Source organism: Nicotiana tabacum, chromosome 13 (genome assembly GCF_000715075.1).
Source record: "Nicotiana tabacum cultivar K326 chromosome 13, ASM71507v2, whole genome shotgun sequence".
Taxonomy (NCBI): domain Eukaryota; kingdom Viridiplantae; phylum Streptophyta; class Magnoliopsida; order Solanales; family Solanaceae; genus Nicotiana; species Nicotiana tabacum.
Window position 1 is genome coordinate 121,783,247 of NC_134092.1, and position 13,780 is coordinate 121,797,026.

The window sequence follows — 13,780 nt, forward strand, 5'->3', positions numbered from 1 at the left end:
AAATCCGAAATTACTCCCCAAAAATCACCTGTGGGACCCACGTCTCGAAATCTGACGAAACTCACAAAAATACGATAACCCATCCAATTACAAGTTCAACCATACTAATTTCACTCGAATCCGACTCCAAATCGATATTCAAACTTGAAAAATTCATTTTGTGACATTATAGAAATTTCCTTCTATTTCTCTTGAAGATTCAATAATCTTACATCAAAAATGAAGATTAATTCATGGAATATAATCACAAGGGAGTTAAGAACACTTACCCCAGGTTGTGTGAAAACTTTTCTCTCCAAAAGCGCCCAACCTGAGCTCCAACATCCGAAAAATGGGTGAAAATGTCGAACCCTCGAATTTAAGGTTCTGCCCCAGCGATTTCCGCATCTGTGGACAAGATTTGTGCACTTGCGCATCCGCTTGTGTGAGCAAAATGTCGCATTTGTAGACTCCACTCGCCTGCCCAGTTTCTGCTTTTGCGCGCATCCGTCCGCATCTGCGCTCACGCAGGTGCGGAATTTTCTCTCGTACCTACGACCAATGCCTCATAGTCCTCTGCCCGCATCTGCTCTCCTTCTCGCGTAGATGCGATTCCGCACCTGCGAAGCACCTTCTGCACCTGCACATCTCGCTTCAGCGCACCCATGCTCGCACTTGTGAGCTCGCACCTGCGACTACTTTTTCGCATGTGCGATTACACCAGAAGGCTTCAGTTCCAGCAGTCTTCCAAATTCAAAAATCAATCCGTTAACCATACGAAACTCACCCGAGGCCCTAGGGTTCCCGTACGAACATACCAACAAGTTCCATAACATAACACGGACCTACTCGAGGCCTTAAATCATACCTAACAACCTCAAAAATACGAACTACACACGGATTCAAACCTAATAAATTTCCAAATTCTACAAACAGCGTCGAAACCTATCAATACGTCAGATTTACCTCAAATTTTGCACACAAGTCACATTTCACATTACAGGCCTATTCAAATTTTCAGAATCAGATTCCGACCCCGATATCAAAAAGTCAAACCTCTAGTTAAACTTTTCAAAAATTCAACTTTCGGCAATTCAAGCCAAATTCCACTATGGACCTCCAAATAATTTTCCGGACACGCTCTTAAGTCCAAAATCACCATACAGAGCTATTGGAATTATCAATTTTCGAATCCGAGGCCGTTTACACATAAGTCTGCATCCGATCACTGTTTTAACTTAAGCTTTAAACATTGGAACTAAGTGTTCTAATTCCTTCCAAAACCTCACTGGACCCGAACCAATTACCCCGGCAATTCACACAACAACTATAAAGTACAATTTGAGAAGTAAATGGGAAAACGAGGTTGTAATACTCAAAATGACCGGTCGGGTCGTTACAAGCACCAATTGCAAATCTCGTCGATGTCAGTTCACATGTCACCCTAAATGCAAATTAGGGCGTTGATCCCAAAGGTAGTGTACACAGGGAAGTTCGATCAGGTGGTCAAGGTACGCAGGGAGGAGAAGATGGTGGAGTTAGCCTCCAATTGATATTCGAAATGTTACAGGATCAACAAGTCGCTATAGCACAACTACAGGACAGAGCCTGTGCCGGAAAGGTCAAACGCCAATGAATCGGGACTGACCCCGCCATTATGAAAATGCTCGAGGATCGGGAGAAAAGAAAATCGAGGAAAATGACAAGAAAATAGAGACATGCAACTCTCGGGTTGACCAAATAACGGGGGCATCGTCGATTCTAAAGGGTATGAATTCAAAGAAATTCATACAGAAGCTTTCCCTCCAAGTACGGCTCTGAAACCCATTCCGAAGAATTTCCGAATGCCGGAAATTCCTAAGTACAGTGGTACCACCGACCCTAATGAGCATGTCACTTCTTATACGTGCGCAATAAAATGGAATGACTTGGAAGACGATGAAATTGAATTTGTTTTACTGAAGAAATTCGGAGAAATCTTGTCGAAAGGAGCAATGATATGGTACCACAATTTGCCTCCTAATTCCATCGATTCTTTCGCCATGCTTGTAGACTCCTTCGTAAAGGCACATGTTGGAGCAATAAAGGTTGCAACTAGGAAGTCGGACTTCTTCAAGGTGAAACGAAAAGACAACGAAATATTGAGGGAATTCGTATCTCGATTCTATAAGGAACGCATGAAACTACCACCGGTCACAGATGATTAGGTTGTTCAAGCCTTTACTCAGGGATTGAACGAACAAAGTTCGGTGGCATCACGATAGCTAAAGCAGAATTTAATTGAATATCCAGTGGTAACCTGAGCCGATGTACATAATCGGTACCAGTCAAAGATCAGGGTCGAGGATGATCAATAGGGGACCTCTTTCGGTTCCGTTTATCCAAACAAACCCGTTGGCAGAACTCAAAGGGATATCGACAGAGAACCCCGGTCGAATAGAGATTGGTATCAACCATACAACGCAGATCGTAGAAATAGCGGACCAGGATGCAATCCCGTCCGAAATGATCGAAGGAACGATCGAGGATAGAGCTCTCGAAGGCTCATGAGAAAAAGTGGCTTCGATAAACATGTTGATCCCACAAAAGCACCACTATTATCAGAATACAACTTCAGCATCGACGCATCAGATATTGTGTCAGCCATTGGGAGAATCAAAGATACTAGATGGCCCAGACCCCTACAAAACGATCCATCCCAAAAGAAACCCCATTCAAATATGCAAATACCATGGTACACATGTTCATAGAACCGAAGACTGCAGAACACTAAGGGAAGAGGTGGCATGTCTATTCAACGAGGGTCACCTTCGAGAATTCTTAAGCGACCGAGCTAAAAACCATTTCAGAGACAGTGATACAAACAGGAAAAACGTGCAGGAAGAGCCACAACACGTGATTCACATGATCGCTGGTGGGGTCGATATTCCACAAGGGCCCTTGTTCAAATACACTAAAGTATCAATCACCAGGGAAAAATGAACTCGAGACTATGTGCCAAAAGGCACTTTATTATTCAATGATGAGGAAGTAGAAGGGATCTCACAACCCCACAATGATGCTTTGGTAATATATATCCTTATGAATATAATTAAGGTAAAATATGTTTTGATTGATCCAGGAAGCTCGGCCAATATTATTCGATCGAGGGTCGTGGAGCAACTCGGCCTACAAGATCAGATCGTACTTGTAGCTCGAATTCTCAATGGCTTCAACATGGAGAGTGAAACAACTAAAGGTGAAATCATCCTACCAGTAAATGTAGCCAGAACTATTCAAGAAACAAAGTTCCATATGATCGAGGGCGATATGAGATATAACGCACTACTCGGAAGACCCTAGATTCACAACATGAGGGCGGTCCCCTCAATCCTTCACCAAATACTGAATTTCCCAACACCGAATGGAGTAAAATGGTGTACGGGGAACAACATGTTGCCAAATAAATATTCGCGATCGACGAAGTAATACCGGTATCGGCGCTTTCGTCAACAAAGGGATCGGAGTCCAAAGGAAAACACGAATCTAAATAGCAACTACAACCACCAGCCTCGACTCAATCGGAGAAGAAGGGAACAGACGAGGATGGTGACTACTGGATCCCTAAATCCTTCATAATCCCCGAGGATTCCGACGCCACCAAATCAACAGTCGAAGAGCTAGAGAAAGTCATACTGATCGAGCATCTACCCGATCAAATGGTATACCTGGGTACGGGGTTAACCCCCGAGCTCAGGGAAAAACGCATTAAATTTCTTATCAATAATATGGATTATTTTTCTTGGTCCCACCTAGATATGACAGGGATCCCGCCAGAGATCACTACACATCGACTAAGCTAGGATCCGAAGTTCCGCCCGGTAAAACAAATGAGAAGGCCCCAGTCCGAGGTAAAACATGTATTCATCAAGGACGAGGTAGCCAAACTTCTCAAAATAGGATCCATTCGGAAAGAAAAATATCCCGAATGGTTAGCAAATGTAGTCGTAGTCCCTAAAAAGGGAAACAAACTTATAATGTGCGTAGACTATAAAGATTTAAACAAAGCATGTCCTAAAGACTTGTTTTCTCTGCCGAATATCAATCGCATGATCGATGTCACGGCCGGCCATGAGATCCTTAGTTTTCTCGATGCCTATACGGGTACAATCAAATACAAATGAACCCGGAGGATCAGGAAAAGACTTCGTTCATCACTAAGTATGACACCTATTGTTATAATGTAATGTTGTTTGGACTAAAAATATTGGTGTCACTTATCAACGCTTAGTAAATCGAATGTTCGAAGAACAAATAGGTAAATCAATGGAATTTTATATTGACGATATGCTAGTTAAGTCCCTGCTAGAAGAGGACCATTTGACACATTTGCAGGAGACCTTCGATGTACTAAGGAAACACTACATAAAACTCAACCCGGAGAAATATGCATTCGAGGTCGACTCGGGCAAGTTCCTCGACTTTATGGTATCAAATCGGGGGATCGAAATCAACCCCGATAAGATCAAGGAAATCGAAAACATCACAGTCATGGACAATGTTAAAGTCGTACAAAGATTAACAGGGCACATAGCTGCCCTAGGCCGATTCATCTCGAGGTCTTCAGATAGAAGTCACAGGTTCTTCTCACTGCTCAAAAAGAAGAACAATTTTGCATGGACCCCAGAATGCCAACAAGCATTGGAAGAATTAAAAGAGGTACCTCTCGAGCCCGCCACTGCTTCATACTCCTAAAACGGACGAGCAACTCTACTTGTACTTAGCAGTCTCGGAAATTGCGGTAAGTGGGGTCCTAGTTCGAGAAGAGCAAGGTACACAATTTCCTGTTTACTATGTTAGTCGAACTTTAGGTGAGGCCGAGACCCGGTACCCGCACTTAGAAAAATTAGCAATTTCCCTAATAAGTGCCTCTAGAAAATTAAAACCATATTTTCAGTGTCACCCGATCTGTGTGGTGACTACTTATCCCCTTTGCAATATTTTGCATAAGCCCGAACTTTCGGGTCGATTGGACAAATGGGTCATCGAGATCAGTGGGTACGATATCGAGTATCAACCCCAAACGCCCATCAAGTCTCAAATATTAGCGGACTTCATGGCTGACTTTACGCCAGCCCTCATACCTGAGGTCGAAAAGGAACTATTATTAAAGTCGGGTACCTCATCGGGGGTGTGGACCCTCTTCACAAACGGCACTTCGAACGTGAAGGGGTCCGGGCTAGGCATCGTTTTGAAATCACCCACGGGTAATACAATTAGACAAGCTATCAAAACTTCCAAGTTAACTAACAATGAGGCCGAGTATGAGGCCATGATTGCAGGTCTCGAGCTAGATAAAGGTTTGGGAGCAGAGGTCATTGAGGCCAAATATGACTCCATGCTTGTGGTAAACCAAGTCAATAGAACCTTCGAGGTTTGAAGAGATCGAATGCAGAGGTACTTGGACAAACTACAGGTGACTCTGCATCGGTTTAAATAATGGACCCTACAACATGTGCCTCGAGAACAAAACAGCGAGGCCGATGCCCTTGCAAATTTGGGGTCATTAGTCGAAGACAATGAGATTAGCTCGGGGATTGTCGTACAACTTTCAAGGTCAGTAATCGAAGAAGGCCACGCCAAAATCAACTCCACAAGTCTGACCTGGATTGGAAAAACAAATATATAGAGTACCTAAAGAACAGGAAGCTTCCATCGGATCCTAAGGAATCGAGGACTCTACGTACTAAGGCCACACGATTCACATTGGCCGTAGATGGAACACTTTATAGAAGGATATTCAAGGTACCATTGATAATATGTTTGGGACTAGGAGATACCAACTACGTCCTATGAGAAATCCACGAGGGCACCTGTGGAAATCATTCTGGTGCTGAATCATTGGTTCACAAAGTCATCAGAGCATGATACTATTGGGCCGATATAGAAAAGGATACAAAAGAGTTTGTTCGAAAGTGCGACAAATGTCAAAGGTATGCGTCGATGATTTACCAACCCGGAGAGGCCAATGCTCCAGCATCAGCTTCATACTCTCTAGCCTTTATTATCTCGTCACTAAGATCGAAACCTTGAGCATGGATCTCCTCGAGGGTTTTCCTCCTAGATTGGCATTTGGCGAGTTCAGCAATCCAATGTGCTCGAGTTTGAGCGGTCTCGGCTACCTTTCTTGCTTGGACTTGAGCGGCTTCAGCATCGGCCTGGTAGACGGCCACGATCACCTCTACCTCGGCCTTTGCCTTTACGGCTTCAGATTTGGCCTTTGCAAGTTCATAAGCCAATCGAGCCTCGAGCTCCTCTATTTTCTTTGCCCCAGATGAGCCCTTATCCTTCATGCCTCGAAACTGACTTTCGACCGATGACAATTGGGCTCGAGCAGCCTCTTTTTTAGCAGCAAAGCGATCCATACTTTCTTTCCACCCCAAGGTCTCCGCCTTCATCATGTTGACCTCCTCGCGGAACTGCTCGATCCTCTCAACCTTCTGCTGTAGTTGTGAGATTGAAATGTTAGCCACCGTTCCCGAATCGAGCCCATGAGCTTTTAAGATTTTCATTACATGCTCGATCAGGTCGGTCTGATCTTGGTAAACCTTGGCCAACTCGGCTCAGAAGTCCTTGATCTCCTCTTCTTTTTTCCCACTGAGAAGTTTAAGGGCATTCCTCTCCTCTGTGAACCCTTGGAGGTCGGCTTCACATCGGCTCAACTTTGCTCGGGACTTTGAAAATGCCTCCTGATGGAGTGCCAAAGCCTATACGGAAAAAAGAAAGGAAATTAGACATGAAGAGAAGAAATAAACTAAGTATGATATCGACAAAGGGAGTTGAGACTCACCTGATTCAAGGATTGTTGAGTCTCATCAAAGAGACTCGATGCTTCACTCAGGTCGGTGGCATCCTCGATCCTAATAAAGTAACCATGGAAGGGGTCCTCCCTTTCATGGGCCTCGTCTACTTCGGGAGTCCTCGTAGCTTGGGCCTCCTGAATTGCCTCATCGAAAAATGTAGGGAAAATCGACGAGTCTCCAATATCTATTGCTCCAAGTGAGCCACTCGGGGCATTCTCCTCGCTGCGAAGGGCCTCGGAGCCGGCCTCTTCAGACATACCCACATTCTTCTCATCTCAGCGGGAGGCATCTTCGCTCTTCGACAACTCGAGGACTTTGCCCGATCCCTTTTCCAAGACCCCCTCGGCTCGAAGCAGAACCTTCTCAACCACCACCGACTCAGGGGACTTTGAGGCCTCAATGGAATTCTTCACTCGGGCCACCAGTTCCGAGCCATCGTCTTCATCTTCTTCTTATTCCCCCCTTAGCCGTTGAATCACATCCGCAGGCAGGGCAACAATGTCTTTCTTTGGTTTACAAACCAGATTCTTCTTAGGCTTTGGATCTTCGGAGGATGAGGTCCTTTTCCTTTTCTTATCCTTTGCCGGCTTCTGAACCGGGGTTGAAGTCTCCTCCTCACCAGACGAGGGCCTCATGACCGCATCCTTGCCTAGGCCTGTACACGAGAGAATTGAATAAGTAGAAGAAGGTCATCTTAATCAAATCATCAAATACATAAAAAAGTGGGATTACTATGATTCTTGCCCTCCTATCGGCCCTTTTCTAAATAACGCCATGAGCGCTCGACGTATGTAGAGGTCGAGGCCAGGTTCCGAACCCAACTCTCGAGGTCGGGAATCTCACGGGGCATCCAAGCGACCGCTATATCATGGAAAAAGATATCAATGAGAAAAGACAGAGGAACAAATAATACATGGAAGCTAACAGTGAGACGATACTTACGATTCATGTTCCATTTCTCAGGAAATAGCATCTTTTCGGCTAGGATTAGGTCGGAAGTCCTCACTCGAACGAACCGGCCCATCCAGCCTCGATCCTTATCCTCGTATATGCTCGAGAACAGTACTTTGGTAGCCCGACGTTGGAGTTTTATTAAACAGCCTCGATAGAGGCGGGGGCTATACAGTCTGATAAGGTGATCGAGGGTGAAAGGAAGCCCCTCGACTTTGCTCATGAAGAATCAGAGCAGAATAACAATTCGCCAGAAGGAAGGATGGATTTGGCCTAGGGTTATTTGATATTGACGGCAAAAATCAACGATGACAGGGTCGAGGGAGCCCAGCGTTAAAGGGTAAGTGTAGGCACTTAGAAACCCTTCCACATGAGTGGTGATGTCTTCTTCGGGGGTCGGGACCACCACCTCTTTGACCTCCCAGTTGCAGTCTTTCTTTACCTACTTAAGGTATCCCTCACTTATCGAGCATATATACCTCGAAATTGGCTCGCATCGACCAGGAATCGACGGGGCTTTATCGATCTTGAAATCGGAGTTTAGCGCTCACCCCCCAGGAATACATTCCTCAAGACGGGGTTCCACCGGCATTTTCCCGCCCGCCGGTTAAGAAGATGTAGCAACTTCTTTTTATGGTACCGTTTTCGATGTTTTTGCCATTTTTGTGTTAGTTTGAAGAAGAGGGAGATAATAGTACTTGACGTTTGAGAAAGGATTAACAGCAAATGTAACGACCCGACTTGTCGTTTTAAGAATTTAAGCCCCGCCTGGCGGCATAAGGCCCTGAGAAGCTTCTTATTATGTGTACTGACTTGCGTGCATGGTTGAATTCAGTTACCAAATGATTTGGAGTGATTTGGGACACTTGGTCCCCAAAACGGAAGCTTAAGTCTTAGAATTTTTACCGTAGTCGAAACTGTATGAAGACGACTCCATAATGGAATTTTGATGATGTCAATAGCTCCGTATGGTGATTATAGACTTAGGAGCGTGTCTGGAAAATTATTTGGAGGTCCGTAGAGGAATTTGGCTTGAAATGGCAAAAGATGAATTTTTGGGAAGTTTGACCGGGGGGTTGACTTTTTTATATCGGGGCCGGAATCCGATTCTGAAAATTGGAATAGCTTCGTTATGTCAATTATGACTTATGTGCAAAATTTGAAGTCATTCCATATTGATTTGATGTGTTTCGGCACAAGATATAGAATTTGAAATTTTAAAGTTCATTAGGCTTGAATTGGGGTATGATTCGTGGCTTTGATGTTGTTTGATGTGATTTGAGGCCTCAAGCAAGTTCATGTTATGTATTGGGACTGGTTGGTACGATTAGACGGGGTCTCGGGGACCTCGGGTTTGATTCGGGGTGGTTCCGGATCAAGTTTGGGTGTTTTGATGCTGTTGGTTGCTGGTTCTGGTATTGTTCTTCGCATTCGCGAGGAGCCTCTCGCGTTCGCGAAGAACGATTTTACTGTTAGGACTTTGTTCTTCGCGTTCGCGAAGAAGGGAATTTTGATGTTCGTCGTATGACTTTAGAGGCTCATATATCACAATCTATAAGGAATTTAGAGACGATCCAAATATGAAAGTTGTAGCCCTTTGTGTTTTTCAGAAAGGTAAACTATTTATAATTTGGAGTTGTGTACAAAAAGTTATGGTAGATATACTATAGGCTATCCGGGAAGAGTTTGGAAATCTCTGTTGCACAAGGCTGACTTTGGAAGCTTATATCTCGTAATCTATAAGGAATTGAGAGATGAGAAATGAATGAAAGTTATAGCCATTGGACTCTAGTTTTCAGAATATTAAACCATTCATCATTTGAAGTTTTGTACAAAAAGTTATGACCATTATACTAGAGGCTGTCTAAGAAGAGTTTGAAAATGACCTTTGAAGAATTTGTTAATCGCGAACGCGAGGGGAGTCTCGCAAACGCGAAGAACAAACCCCTGGGCAGTAGAATAAAGTTCAAATTCGTGTCATTCTTCTATTTTTGGACCAAGAAAGCTCGGGTGAGGCGATTTTTTGAGAGTTTTTCAAGAAAAATATTGGGGTAAGAATTCCTAACTTGATTTTGGTTAAATTACATGAATCTATTCTTGTTTTTATCACTAAATTAGTGAATTGGGTTGCAAAATTTAGAAAATCCTCTTGGTTTAAATTTAAGATTTGGAGGTCGATTTGTTATTGGAATTCAATAAAATTGGTATGGTTGAACTCGTATCGGAATGGGTATTCGGATTTCATGAAAATTATGTCGGGTTCTGAGGGGCGGGCCCCGTGTTGACTTTTTGGAATAAATTTCTAAGTCGATGTTTTATTATTCAGAATTGTTTCCGATGAATTTTAATGAAGTTATACAACTGATTTGAATAGATTTGAGCGGTCCGGAAGCCAATTCAAACAAGAAGGCGATTTTGGAATATCGGCATAACTTCAAAAAGGTAAGTGTCTTGCTTAACCTCGAGTGGGAAAAGTACCCCTTAGACATCGAGTCTTATGTGCCATTTGTGAAATGTGAAAAGTCGTGTATGCGAGGTGACGAGTACGTACTCGGCTTATATGTGTAAATTTTATTGAGTTAAAGTTCTGAGCATATTGTGTGGTAAATTGGGTAATTGATTGGTATATATTTAATCATCTATTTGTCGTGCCTAAATCCTTGTTGTTGTTGAATATGTTGTTATATGAGAATTTGATGTGATTGTTACTTGAAATATTTATGAAATTTCGTGAGTATTGTTGGTTTAATATTTCTTGGAAATAAATTCCAAAATGAATTTTCTTATGCAAATAATTAATTTAAGCGAGCTTAAGAATAAGTGTTAATATAATTATCTAAATTTGCATTAATGAAGGTTTTGCTTTATGCTGAGTAATTTCTATCTCTATTAATTATTTTTGGGTGTTATATACATTGTGTGGAGCCTTGGGCTATTTGTTGTGAAATTAATTAATTTTGTTATATCTTTGGAATTTGGTTGTGGCCATTGGGCAAATTGTGATATGAATTGATTTTATTATGTTGTTGTGATAATTTTTCGTGTAAATTGTTGTGTTGTGTGAGTTGTTATTTTGGAGAGATAAGGGTGGCATTCCATGTATTCAGTTAGAGTTCGTGACTCAGTACTACCAGTCTTGGGAGGTTGTACATTCATATTTGTTCCGCTGTTAGTTTTGGTTACTTATTTAATTAAAAAAAAATGGCACCAAAAATATAATTAAAATCGGCTTACCTAGTCTTAGAGACTAGGTGCCATCACGACGCCTGTGGTGGAATTTTTGGGTCGTGACAGCAAAACCTGAAGATTTGTAGAAGGAAAGAACTTAAGAGATATAAAAGTTTTAGAGATTAGAAGGAAGTAAAAGTAAAGTTTGAATTAATGATAAAGGGGCCTATTTATTGGATTCACGGCGACGGTTCAAAGACACTAGTGGCCGACCGCCAACTGACACTCATTAATGACTTGGAAAACTGTATCGACGGGACGTTCCGGTCACTTCCGTCACGAGGATGGCGTCATGACAGGTCGAGGTAGAAAATCGAAGGCTCAATTCGTTTTCTTGTCATTACACTCCAAAAAATGAGGGGACTATCTATATACTGTTGAATCCAGGCCCACCCGATTCTACTATTTGACCGAGACTGGGAGGTTGCATTGAAGGATGGCCTGGTAACGGAATAGACTAAATCACGAGGATAAGGTACCGAGTTCAGAATCGAGGTACCTGTCAAGATCGAGGCTAGTAGCGATCGAAACCAAATGAGACAAATATCGAGCAAGATCAAAGATAGCACAATAATAGAAAGGCGAGATATCCGTGGCTGGTCTAGGATCATGGCATAAATCTCGGAACAGATCAAATCAGAAATGGTTAATTAGCTAATCATGGGATTTCCTTCTGTAATTAGAATTATACCATAAGTGGAATTCCTCTACTATATAAATAGGAGTTCTAATCATTTGTAAAGAACATTGTTCATAGATATAAAAAGCAATATAATTCTCTTTCTCGTTTATACTATTGTTCATCAACTTATTATATTTTAATTGTTCTTGCATCAACCAGTTCAAGGGTATCCAAACTTGAGGGCTGAGTTCCATTCTAACACTGATTTGCTTTACTTTATAGTTTATTTCTATTATTAATCTTCATATTTATCAATTGATATTAAGTGAAATCTCGTATCCTTAGAATCTCATTATAAGTTTAATTGTTATCCAATTTTAAGGGTAAACAAAAGGTTTGTTTTATTTCAATATAATACTACAGAACTCATCCGAGAATATCATTCAATTTTTGAAAAGAAAATGTGATTATTTAAGAATTATTCATAAGTATATATAAGTGAATATTTTTCTAATTTCAAAATAATGACATATATTTGTTCGCAACAAGAATTATTTTTGGTAATATCCATACACAAGTGTTAACATAAACTTACATGATTTCAATGACAACGGCAGATATAGCTCAATATTTCAAAAAATTTAGCCCAAAAAAGTATTTATAATTGTCGGATGTAGGGAGCTTTAATAACCAAGAAAACAATTAAAGCAGCTAAATTTAACTAAAAACCATGCTAATATTAGGTTCACACGAAACATTTTTGCAGCACTAGAATAAAGGGATAATTATAATGTAATCATGGAGCAACAAGCTATTAATCCATTCATTTAAGTAAGATTAGGCTTAAGCAAATATATTAATAATAATAGTAGAAGATAATGTAAATGCAAAATGACGTTAGATTTTTGAAATATTAAATTAAACTTGTTTGCGCATTTTAATTATTTATTTTAGTTCATGAATTGGAGATGAAATGTATTGATTTAAGAGGCGCATATATTGGTGGATGGTTTTGTTCATGTTACTTTAAAAAAAGTGAATTCTTAAACTAAATAAAGGTGCATGTATTCTAGGCTAGATGTATGGTGCTATTCATGACCTATAAATACCCATGTATTCTAGCCATTTTGAGACATTCAAGTTGTGAAATAGAATCATCTCTTCCCCACCTCTTTCCTTGAAATTTTTGAGGGTTTAAAGGTGTGTTTGGTACGAAAGAAAATATTTTTCTATAAAATATTTTCATGAAAAATGAATGGTTTTATCACTTATTTTATCTTGAGTGGGTGGTGGTTTGATAGGGAAAATATTTTCCTCCAATTGGAGAAAAATGAGTTAATGAGAAAAATATTTTTCAAAATATTTAAACCAACCAAACATGAAAAAATTAGAAAATATTTTCCGAAAAATATTTTCATTCATACCAAACATACCCTAAGTGTTTAATTGTTATCTTACTATAAGAAAATTTCTAATATTTTCTTCCTCATGTTGTGTGTTATATAAAAGTAGAGTTCTTAAGAATGATATAATTATATTTATGTTCTTTTGGTGACTTTATGGTAGTACAAACATCTCACATAATATTTTAACAAGTGGTATCAGAGTGTTTATCCAGTAAAATTACTTCTTTGGATTTAAAGATTTGTGAAGAAATAACTCATCGAGAAGGTGTGATTTTTAAAAGACTACACGAGATAAGAAAATTAGACAATATAAGTCTTCTATGGGGTTTTGATGCAACAATCAAAAGTTAGAAAAGGAGGGATGATAAATTACTTATATTTGAGACTATTTAGTTTAAATCGAGATCACCAAATTAATCCTCACTCTAGCTAGGTATAAAATAAAAACGTTTGCCTCTAATCTATTAGGAATATACAAACTACCGTCATGCCTCTCTATAACAACATCTCTATATAACAACACTTCACTATATAAAAGCCAAGTTTTTTTCGGAATCAATTTTAATGTTATGTTATAATATATATTTTCTATAACAACACTTCTGTATAACATACAAAAATATTTGGAACAAACGAACCTGTTAAAAAAAAAAGGTTTGACTGTATATAATTTATCATCCATTCAAAATATATCTTTTACATTTGCACTACTTATAAAAGGAAAGAAAAAAAAAGATTAATTCCAAGCTGGT